The sequence below is a fragment of the Petaurus breviceps genome, unplaced genomic scaffold, assembly GCF_028583685.1.
Source record: "Petaurus breviceps papuanus isolate PSGF00001 unplaced genomic scaffold, PetGlider_PUasm1.0 90842, whole genome shotgun sequence".
Taxonomy (NCBI): domain Eukaryota; kingdom Metazoa; phylum Chordata; class Mammalia; order Diprotodontia; family Petauridae; genus Petaurus; species Petaurus breviceps.
This window is the reverse complement of record NW_027187358.1, coordinates 9,904,166-9,915,868: the sequence shown is the minus strand read 5'-3', so window position 1 is coordinate 9,915,868 and position 11,703 is coordinate 9,904,166. Positions and strand designations below refer to the sequence as shown.

At 40.4% G+C, this 11,703-nt stretch overlaps 1 protein-coding gene across 1 annotated transcript in view; it reads right to left on the bottom strand.

Annotated features, from left to right (window-relative positions):
* The window catches only part of SOCS5 (suppressor of cytokine signaling 5), a 139,287-nt gene extending 127,830 nt beyond the window's left edge, over nt 1-11,457 (bottom strand). The window contains exon 1 of the mRNA XM_069071639.1: nt 11,232-11,457. The gene's annotated coding sequence lies outside the window, so the exon portion shown is untranslated. The remainder of the gene's footprint in view (nt 1-11,231) is intronic.
* Nucleotides 11,458-11,703: the final 246 nt, after the last annotated feature.

The window sequence follows — 11,703 nt, the reverse complement described above, 5'->3', positions numbered from 1 at the left end:
GCAAGGAAGGAAGGAAGGAAGGAAGGAAGGAAGGAAGGAAGGAAGGAAGGAAGGAAGGAAGGAAGGAAGGAAGGAAGGAAGGAAGGAAGGAAGGAAGGAAGAAAAGAAACAAAGAAAGGAGGGAGGGAAGAAAAGAGGAGGGAGGCAAGAAGGAAGGAAGTTTGGTCAAGTTATTTCGCTTCTAAGTGCTCTAGGTAACTCCTTATGACTATAAGTTGCAGAGAGGGTGCAGACCTGCATTGGTAGAGGAAATTTCCTCACCCAGGAGTTCCCTGGTCCATTCCCTATCCCCATCTTAATTGGTTGCCTTATTTACTAACAAGTAAGCTGATTCATATACCCTAGAAACAAACACAATTTTAAGATTCCCAAAGGGATAGAAAGAGAGCTTTGGGTGAAGCAAGACATGAACAATATCTGACCAGAATGAACCTGAGTCCATCTGTCAGAGATGAAGGTCTGACACTTGGGCTCCTGAACCAATATGGTATTAGTGGAATCTACACTATTTTTAGCATGGTCTAATTGTAAGGGTGGGGAACCTGTGGCCTTAAGGGAACTGTGGCTACAGGTTCCCCATCCCTGGTCTAGTGGATAAGAATCAGGAAACCTGAATTCTAGTTGCAACTTTTTTATGAACATATTGTGTAACAAGTTACTTAACCTCTCAGTTCCTCATTCATTTATTAATTTAATAAATATTTACTGAATGCCTGCTATATTGAAGACATTGTGCTTTAGACTTGAGGTATACAGTAATGGAAAATATGTGACTTTGGCCCTCTTGAAACTTATATTTGAAATATATGTGAGATAAAGCACATACTATAATTACAACACCAAGCCTTCCATACTGTCTTACTTGACATTTTTGTCAATGACTTGGATGAGGCTATTGCTGGTATGATCATCAAATCTGTAGATGACACAGAGGTAGGAGGGATAGTTAATATGTAAAATGACAGGATTAAGATCCAAATAAAAGTTTCACATGCTAGAATAACAAGGGTTCAATCTAATAGGATGAAATGTGTTTGAAGCTATCTTGTTACGATCCCCACAATGACCCACCAGTTAGTATAATAAGTATACAAGTAGCCAGTGCAAGGTAACAATAAATAGGAAATAGGAACTAAGAGTATAACAGGGGACATAGAAGCCATGCCTAAATTAATTAAGGCCATATCCAGAGACTATGTGCTAAATTAAGAGAAGCCACCTAGGCCCTAATAAATGGCCTTCTACCCACAAACTATAGATAAACTCCAGACATGCACAGTAAAATTAGAGAAATATACTAATAAAGCAACTCAAAAGTGGTATTGATAGCTTTCAGATGACATTCATATGCTAATGAATTAACTCTAAGGTGGTATGAATAAGGCTAAGTCCCTCAAACCCCACTTGAACCAAAACTCTGCCCCCTGAGCACTCCTCCAACTGCTATGGGTCCATACTACCCAAGGACTCCCATCTCCAATCAGTAGTTACCTCTATGTGTCCCTTCCCATTCCCGTATTTATTTCTCATGCTGTTTGCCTCCCTCCTCCTCCCCATTGCCTACTGTACCAGAATCATCTACCTCTGTACTTTCTGTGTGATAGAAGTTTCCCAAGATTCCCCTTTGAAGTCCCTTTCCTTAAAGCATCTTTAAGGAAAAACTTGTGTTAACTTTTATTAAGCCAAACAGAAAGTTCATGTTAGTTGAGGAAAAACAAAACAAAACAAACAAAAACCAGTTATCCATACAACATAGCAAATTAAATAACAAGAAAAGATTTTCCCATTCACCCAAGGGTATGCACTCTTGCAAGTTGCTACACCACTTATGGAAGTACATAGATACAGAGAATACATGGCCAGGGAATATGCATGGAGTGGTGCACTTATGGAACACATGTGATCGGAGAATTAAGTTCAATGTAACTTACTAAGAATTTACTAAGATCTGCTATATACCAGGCATTGTGCCAGGCCCTGGAAATATATAGGTATAAACAGGATATAATATAATAGGATATAGGTATAAATAGGATAATCCTAACCAAATGCACCACTCCATGCATGTTCCCTGACCACGTATTCTCTGTTTCTACGTACTTCTGTTAGTGGTGTAGCAACTTGTAAGAGTGCATAACCTTGGGTGGATGGGAAAATCTTTTCTTGTTACTTAATTTGCTATGCTGCATGGATAACTGGTTTTTATTTGTTTGTTTTGTTTTGTTTTTCCTCAACTAACATGTCCTTTCTGTTTGGCTTAATAAAAGTTAACACATTGGTGGAGGACTGTGAGCTCCAGTTGTAAATTGGTGCTTCAGATAAGAGGTGGGGTCTACAAGTAAGGGGAGTCCTATATACTACATCTGATGCACATTAAATTAATAGAAAATACTGATCACTGAGTGAGTGAACAATCCTTATGGGCTAAGGATGTTGACTCTAGATACTGCTTTGAGTCCTTGACACTGAAATACTAAACTGAAAAAAACACCAAACCCCAAGATGATTGATGAATGCCTAGCACAAACCAATCACTTATTCATTAGGAGGGGAGAAATAGTAACATATGTGGTAAGCAGCCTCTCTTCATTAAGGGAAGATCAGTTCCTTGATAATCAGATGTAGCAGTAAGAATTGTGCATTTCAAATCTCTAAAGGTCTAATGAACTTTCTAATCAGCAAAATAAAACTGGTCCAGAAAATCTGGAGATTGTCATTACCAGAGTCTCACAAAAAAGATGTCTCCTCAAATTGGATTTGGTGAAATGGTAGTCAATGAGTATTGGCTAGGCCATTAATTCATCACTTCTCTGAATATTTAAAGGAGTTCACTTCTCAAGGGACAAAATGGCCAATGAGGAAAACTTGTAGGAAATAAGTTATCTGATCCCAGAATCCCAGAATTGAAACGACCCTCAGAGGCATTTACTTTAGCTTTACATGACAAGATTCTTTCTATAGTGTTCCCAGTGACTATGCATCCAGCACTTGATTGTAGACCTCAAATGAAGAGGAATCCATGTCCTCCTAGTGAAGCTCAAATTTTAAAAAAGATTTCCTTAAATCAAGCCAAAATATGCCTGTCTGCAGATTCTATTCATTAATCCTAGTTCTGCCTTCTGAAGCCAAGTAGAATAAGTCTGTCCCCTTCAAATAAGACTAAGTTGAACAGAGCCGTCCTCTCTTCTCCAGGCTAAACAACTTCAGTTCCTTAAACTAATCTACAGGCGGAGCCAAGATGGTGGAGTAGAAGCACGACCTTCCCGCAGCTCCGGCTTCCACCCTCCCCAATCCATGTAAAAAGGGGACTCTAAACAAACTTTGGAGCTGCAGAACCTACAAAATGACACAGAGAAGCTAACCTCCCTCTGAGGACACCCCGGCAGGCCGGCAGGAATCCAGCACAGCGCTCTGGGAGCCGAGCCCAGCCCCAAGCCAAGGCTTTAGCCCCAGGGTGGGCCTGACCAGCCACTGGCCAGAGGGACTCCAGATCAGCAGCAGTTGTGGCCATTTCCAGATTTATCAACACATAGACACAAAGGACAAAGTGAGAGGTCAGTACAGTCTGGACTTTGGGACCAGTAAGTGGGAGTGAGTGCCTTTTACCCCTAGGGCGAAAAGCCACTGAGACCTGCACAGCCAGACAGTGCCACGTGGCAGCTTCAGCTCCTGGCCTGCAGAGTGTAGGGGGACCAAGCACCAGTCTGAGGGGTAATCGCTCTTGCTTTAACCTGCTTGGATCTGGATTGCAGTCTAGGGTGGAGGTTCTGGGGTGTGTGTCCAGCTTGCCAGAGTGTGTGGAGACCTCAGAAAGGGCACCCATCTAATACCTCCAGCAGCTGAAAAAACCCCAGCGTTTGGGACGAAAGCTCCCCTGACTGGTGGCAGAGTCCTACTGTGGCAAAAAGCCCAAAAGTAAAGTAATTGAGTGGCAAAATGAGCAGGCAAAGGAAACAAAGCAGACAGAAGATTCCAACAATACAATCCTATTTTGGGGACAAAAAGGAGCAAAGCATGGAACAAGAGGAAAACAGTGAAGTCAGAACTCCTGCACCAAAAGCTTCAAAGGAAAATACAAGCTGGTTACAGGCCATAGAGGACCTTGAAAGATTTTGAAAACCAAAAAAGAGAAGTGGAGGAAAAAATTGGGAAGAGAAATGAGAACAATACAAGAAAATTATGAAATGAGAGTCAACAGCCTGACTGAGGAAAATAATACCTTAAAAAACAGACTGACTTAAATGGCAAAGGAGGCCCAAAAAGGCAATGAGGAGAAGAATGCCTTAAAAAGCCAAATTTGCCAGATGGAAAAAGAATCTCAAAAACTCAATGAGGAGAATCATTGCTTCAGAATTAGAATGGAGCAAATGGAAGCTAATGACTTTATGAGAAATCAATACGCTGTTAAACAGATCCAAACAAATGAAAGAATAGAAGGCAATGTGAAATATCTCCTGGGAAAAACCACTGACCTGGAAAATAGATCCAGGAGAGATAATTTAAAAATTATTGGACTACCTGAAAGCCATGACCAAAGTAAGAACCTAGAAATCATCCTCCAGGAAGTTCTCAAAGAAAACTGCCCTGATGTTTTAGAATCAGAGGGCAAAATAGAGGGTGAAAGAATCCACCGATCACCTCCTGAAAAAGATCCCAAAAAGAAAACTCCTAGGAATATTATAGCCAGGTTCCAGAATTCCCAGATTAAGGAGAGAATATTACAAGCAGCCAGGAAGAAACAATTTGAATATTGTGGAAACACAATCAGGATAACCCAGGATCTGGCAGCTTCTACAGTGAGGGATCGAAGGGCTTGGAATATGATATTCCGGAGGGCAAAGGAGCTGGGATTAAAACCAAGAGTCACCTACCCAGCAAAACTGAGTATCATGTTTCAGGGGAAAATATGGTCATTCAGTAGAATAGAGGACTTTCAAGCATTCTTGCTGAAAAAACCAGAGTTGAATAGAAAATTTGACATTCAGATGCAAGAAGCAAGAGAAGCATGAGAAGGTAAAAAGGGAAAAGGAATCATAAGGAACTTATCAAAGTTGAACTATTAACATTCCTACATGGAAAACCAATAATTGTAACTCATGAAACTTTTCTCAGTAGTTGAAGGGATTAGAAATATATATATTTGTCTATATATGAGGGTATATGGGCATATGAATACATATGTGAATGTGTGTATATATGTTTACAGGTATACATAGATAGAGGGCACAGGACCAATTTAACAGGAAGGAATGATACTTAAAAGGTGAAATTAAGAGGTGAGAGGAATATAATGAGAGGATATGGGGAGAGACAGATTGGGGTAAATTATCTCATACAGAAGAGGCAAGGGAAAATGGTTACAATGGAGGGGAAGAACAGGAAGGCAAAAGGGAATGGGTCAACCTTATTCACATTGAATTTGGCTTGAGGAGGGAGTGAAATGCACACTAAATAGGGTATCTCACCCTCCAGGAGAATAGGGGGGGAAGGGGACGAGAGGGGGGATGATAGAAGGGAGGGTAGGCTGGGGGGGAGGGAAGTTGGAAGCACTCACTTTTGAAAATAGCCAGAATCAAAGTAGAGAATAGAACAAGTGGGAGGTGGGATAGGAAGGAGGGAAATATAGTCAGTCTTTTACAATATATCTACTATGTTATTGTTTTGCATTTGCCACACATGTACAACCTATACTGAACTGCTTATCTGCCTAGTAAGGGTGGGTGACAAGGGAGGAAGGGAATGAATCTGGAATTGAAAGTTTTAAAATCAAATATTCAAATATGTGTATATGTGTGTGTGTGTGTATTATTAACACCATCTTACATGTAATTGGGAAATAAGATATACAGGTACTGAGGCATAGAGATCCACTGGAAAAGTCGAAAGGGGTATGGGAGAAAATATGGGAGAGAGCAGATTGGAGGAGGGGATATCCTGTGGGACTGCTATTTTGGGGCAGTGGGTATGGGAAAAACGGGGAGAAAATTTATAACTCAAAATCTGGCAGAAACGAATGATGTAAATCAGAAGTTAATAAAGCATTAAAAAAAACTAATCTCCATATGAACAGGAAGATGTCTTCATCATCCTTGCTGCCTGCCTTTGGACCCTCTCCAGCTTGTCAATGTCTTTCCTCAAATGTAGTGCCCAGATTCAACACAATACTCCAGATCTCATCTGACCAGGGCAGAAGAGCAAGACCATCATTTCTCTTATACTTAACACACTACTTTTCAATGTGGTTAATACTGAGTTAGTTGTTGGACTACCTTGCATGCCACTGCCAACACCCCTCATCAGTTTGCTTTTTTTTTTTTTTTTTGGGCTGCTTTGTAACACTCCTGACCCATATCAAGCTAATAGTTCACTAAAACTGCCAAGCCTTTACAAAGGAACTGTTGTTAAGCCACACCTTCTCTATCCTGTATTTGCAAAGGTTACTTTTTGAACCCAAGTTTAGGACTTTGCATTTTTCTTTGTTAATTTTAATCTCATTATATTTGGTTCTTCTATTAAGCCCGTTGAGTTCTCTTTGGACACTGACTCTACCATCTAATATGTTAAGTTTTCCCTCCTAGCTTTGTATCATCTGCACATTTAATAAGTGTGACATTTATAACCTCATTCAAGTGATTGATAAAAACATGAAACAATGCAAAGTCAAGGTCGGATCTATGGGGTATCCCACAAGAGACCTTTTTCTAAACTAACATCAATCCATTAAGCATTACTGTTAGTGTCTGTACTAGATACACCTAACCGTACTATTATCTTGCCCACATCCCTTCATCTTTTCCTTAAAGATAACATGAGAGATTTTGTCAGATGCTTTCTTGAAACCAAGGTGAACCTTCTCCTGTTTCTCCAATCTAAGTACTCTGTCAAAAAGGAAATGATGTTCCTTTTGTATGAGCCATTCTTGATGAAGCTATACTGGTTTTTAGTGATTACCACTTTATTTTCTAAATGTTCACACACCACCTCTTGTGAATTTGGTCTATAATTTAGAAGGTTGTCTGGTTCAGTCCACTAAAATCCTAGTCTAGTGACTTTCTCATATGGAAACAATCCTGGGTTCTCAAATCTATATTGTCACAGCACAAGCTATGGCTATGAGATGGAAATGTTTTGACTAGGGACTCGTCAATGTATGAGTCTATTACCCAAGGACTAGTCTAGCAAGTGATCACAAGAAAATTAGTCACAGGTCAATTATTTTTTTACTTCAGGAACTAAGGAATAACATCTACTAAACTTTACAGGGGTTGTTGTTTACATAGCTCACATCTTCCTCTTTTTACATTGGTGTGTTACCCACTCCCTGTTTCTAAGAGTTACAGGAATAAAAAACAAATTAGATAAATAAAATAGAGGGAAGGTACTTGGCAAAGGTAAACGGCTCTGTACGTCCTATTTGAAATCCCAGCTTCCCCCCAGAAGCTTTTCTTGATCCCTTAATGTTGGTACCTTCTCTCTATTGATCATCATCCCTAGTTTGTCTGGCACACGTCTTTTTTGTGCATAGTTGCTTCAGTGTTGTCTCTCTCATTAGACTGTGAGCTCCTCGAGAACGGGAATTGTTTTTTGCCTCTCTTTTTGTCTCCAGCACTTAGCAGAGTACCTAGCATAGTAGGCATTTAATAAATGGACTTACTGACTGCGAGGTAGCATTCTGACATGGCATCTGACCATGTGTCGTCATGGACTAAATCAACCTAAATATACCTGTTGACAAGTCATTACAATGTACACTTTATATAACAGGGCTTATGTTCTGCATAGTACTCTAAATTCTGGCCCACAGAATGGGAAATAAACAAAAATTTTAGATTCTGGTGTTTCTAAGTATGGAGTTTTGCACCCCCTTGATAAGGTATAAAGTTCTTTTTGCCCCACTTCCTTCTGGCATTATCTAAAGCATGTAAAGGGCTTGGCCTTTTTACATGTAAAAGGGGCTATGTTGGGATTGGCAGACTAGAGTTAGATATAAAGAGCTACATACAGACACATGTAGCAGATTTCTCAAGAGAAGCTTGCACAAATCATGCGCTACCTCTACCACCACATGGCCCCAGGATGGAAGCAGATGGAAGTGGCAGTGAAGTAGAAAGGAGTTTCTGGACTAAGTCAAGGATCTGGTTTGAGTTGGGAGTTGCAGGAGCCAAGGCATAATGAGGAACAGAGCCACAATGAGGAGGGGAAAATCTGGACCTTGCCTTTCACTGGTACTGTCAATTGTGTGCAGGTCACGGGGAAGAGGCTTGACCCACTAGTAACCCCAAGTTCTTTCCCCACATTGGGGAACCAGAATCTCAGGGTAGGGTTATAAGATTGGAGTGAGTGTACTTGTACACTGGGGAAGATAAAGCTTACTCTAGGGAAAATTTGCTTAACTTCCCCTTGCTGGCATTGGAACGTAGAGGCTTTTGGGGCCGTTGTTCATCTTTCATACATGAAGAGGACCAATGATATCATGATGCTGGGGTCAAGGTACAGTGTTTTAAACTGGCTGATCAGTCCAATACTAGGCCAGAAGGCTCTACCATAGGTCAGGCCTGAATAGTCTGTTTGAATATTTGGGATGGAGATACATCTTAATGTGCGCATCTCACATTTCTTTGTGCTACTGTGATTCTGCTTTGCTCATGGAGTACAGTGCCTTCTTTGATGCAGGCATCAAAGTTGCCCATGTTGGGCAGTCCTGTGCTAGCGTCTCCCATGTCTCCCAATCGATACCAAAGTTCTTCAGAGAGACTTTGAGAGTGTACCACTTCTTCTGACCTCAGTGTATTAGTTCTCTGTAAAATACTCAGTCTAGTACTTGAAGTCTGAAGGACTGTTTAGGTCCCTAGGGAAGGCGAAGTCTTACCAGAAGGGCAAGAAGAATCATCTTGACCATTTATGGGCTTATTTGTATGAGTTTTTTGTATTTTCTCTCAGGCAAAATAAAACTTGTCCTATATTTAATATCTTGTTAGTTTGAGTGTTTTCATCAGAGCTGAGGGCCCTTGCCATTTTTTTTTTTGGAGATCTAAACACAAGCCCCCCAAAATTCAGACTTAAATAAAAAAATAAGGAAAACAATTAGACCATATAAGTATGACCCAAAAAGCATTCCTCGTGAATATGAAGTAGAGTTGATGAATAGATTTAAGGGGTTAGATCTGGTAGATAAAGTTCCTAAAGAACTATAGACAGAGGTTTGCAATATTTTACAGGAGGCAGCAGCAAAAAGCATTCCAATGAAAAAGAAGAGTTAGAAAGCAAAATGGCTATCTTGTGAAGCTTGCAAATAGTTGGAGAAAGAAGGAAAGGGAAAGGGAAAGGAGAAAGGGAAAGATACATCCAACTGAATGCATAATTCCAGAGAATAGGAAGGAGAGATAAGAAGGTTTTCTTAAAAGAGCAATGCAAAGAAATAGAACAATATAATGGGGAAGACAAGAAATATCTTCAAGAAAATTAGAGCTATCAAGGGAATGCTTCCTGCAAAAAATGGACATGATAAAAGCCAAAAATGGTAGGGACTTAACAGAAGTAGGAGAGATTGGGAAGGGGCAGTAAGAATACACAAAAGAACTATACTTGAAAGAACTTAATATCACTGATAACCACCATCTTGTGTTTACTGATCGAGAGCCAGACATCCTGGAGAATGAAGTGAAGTGAGTATTGCTAACAAAAAAGCTAGGGTAGGGCAAGTGATACAATTCTAACTGAGCTATTTAAAATCCTAAAAGATGATGCTGTTAAAGTGCTGCATGCAACATGCCAGCAAATTTGAAAAACTCATCAGTGGTCACTGGAGCAACTGATTGGTTTAAGATTGGAAAAAGAGTAAGACTAGCCTGCATATTGTCACTTTATTTATTTAACTCATATGAAAAGTACATTCTGCAAAATGCCAGGCTGGATAAATTAAAAGCCAGAATTAAGGTTGCCAGAAGAAATATCAACAATGCTAGATATGGAGATGATACTACTCTGATGGCAGAAAGCGAAGAGGACTTAAGAAGTTTCTTGATGGGGGTGAAAAAGGAGAGTGTAAAAGCTGGCTTGAAGCTTAACACTAGAAAAACAAAAACAAAGATCTTGGCAACTGGTTCCATCACTTTCTGGCAAATGGAGGGAGAAAAAATGGAAGCAGTGTCAGATTTTATATTCTTGTGCTCAAAGATCACTGCCGATGGAGCCATGAAATTAAAAGACGCTTGCTCCTTGGAAGGAAAGCTACTGCAAATCTGGACAGTATACTAAAAAGCAGAGATATCACCTTGCTGAAAAAGGTCCATATAGTCAAAGCTATGGTTTTTTCAGGAGCAGTGTATGGCTGTAAGAGTTGGACTATAAGGAAAGCTGAGTGCCACAGAAACAGTGCTTTTGAAGTGTGATACTGGAGAAGACTTTTGAGAATTCCTTGGACAGCAAAGAAGTTAAATCAATCAATACTTAAAAGAAATTAATTCAGACCGTTTGTGGGAAGGTCAACTACCAAAGCTGAAGCTTGAATACTTTGACCACATGATGAGAAGTCGAGACTCATTGGAAAAGACCCTGACATTGGGAAAAATTGGAGGCCAAAGGAAAAGAGAATAGCATAGAATGAGATGGATAGATAGTGTCATGGAGACAAGGAACATGAAGTTGAACAGACTTTGAGAGATAGCGGGAGATAGAAGGGCCTGGTGTGCTATGGTTCATGGGGTCACAAAGAGTTGGATACTGAATGACTAAACAACAATAAGAAGATGCAAGCTATATTCTGAAGGAAAACCCTCATGTGTCCATGAAGGACAAGAATTTCAGCACTTCCACTAGCTTTATTGTTAGCAATACCCACATCTGGAGGCAAAAGTCAGAATTAGTTACTGAGAAGTCCGCAAAATGGAACTGAATCTGTGTGAGCTCTTAACTTCTGTAATGAGCCATGGGTTACAAAATAAAGGAACAATAATAAAATGCCCTGGATGGAGGCAGAGAAAGAGAAAATCAGAAATACATTTTTCAATCTAGAATGAAAGGTTCAGGGCAGCACCCGGGAAGAAAGTCAGGGGATAAAGCATTCTGGGAATAGCAGGTCAGATGGATGAAATAGTTCAGCAGTGGGAGCCTCTGATAGCAGAAGCCTGCCTACTACCTCCCACTTCCACATAGTTCCTCTCAGGAAGCCTATGACTCACAGATTGCTGGTGCAGTACGGAGAGGTATTCTCTTCCTTGCCAGTGACTTACCTGAAGTTAGTCTGCCTCCGCAGCTTGAAACCTGGCCAAGATGAAGGTTCTATTCACAGCTTCCATGGTGTCCTTTATTCATTTTAGACAACCTTCCTTTGTGCCTAGGCAATACAGTTGGTTGCTTTTGATGTGGAAAGTCTGATCAGCTCTCAAATTAAGTTTGGCTTGGCAGTCTCCAACCTTGATGCTTCATTCAAAGTCAGGTGCTCACTTGAAACCTCACCTCTGCTCCTGGATTTACAATATCCTGAAGTGAGTTCTGGTATCTTTGGGTGTTCACACTCTGTGGTATGAAGCTACAGACTCATCAGTGTGTCATGTGTCAAAGCCACACAGTGAAACAGTCATCATCTGTGGGAGAGGCTTGCCTTAGCATTCCTAAGGTGAATTGCTGTCACTTGTCATGCCAATGACACATGAGCTGGTGATTTTCATTTAAACCTCTTACAGGGTCAGAGAGAAAAGGAAG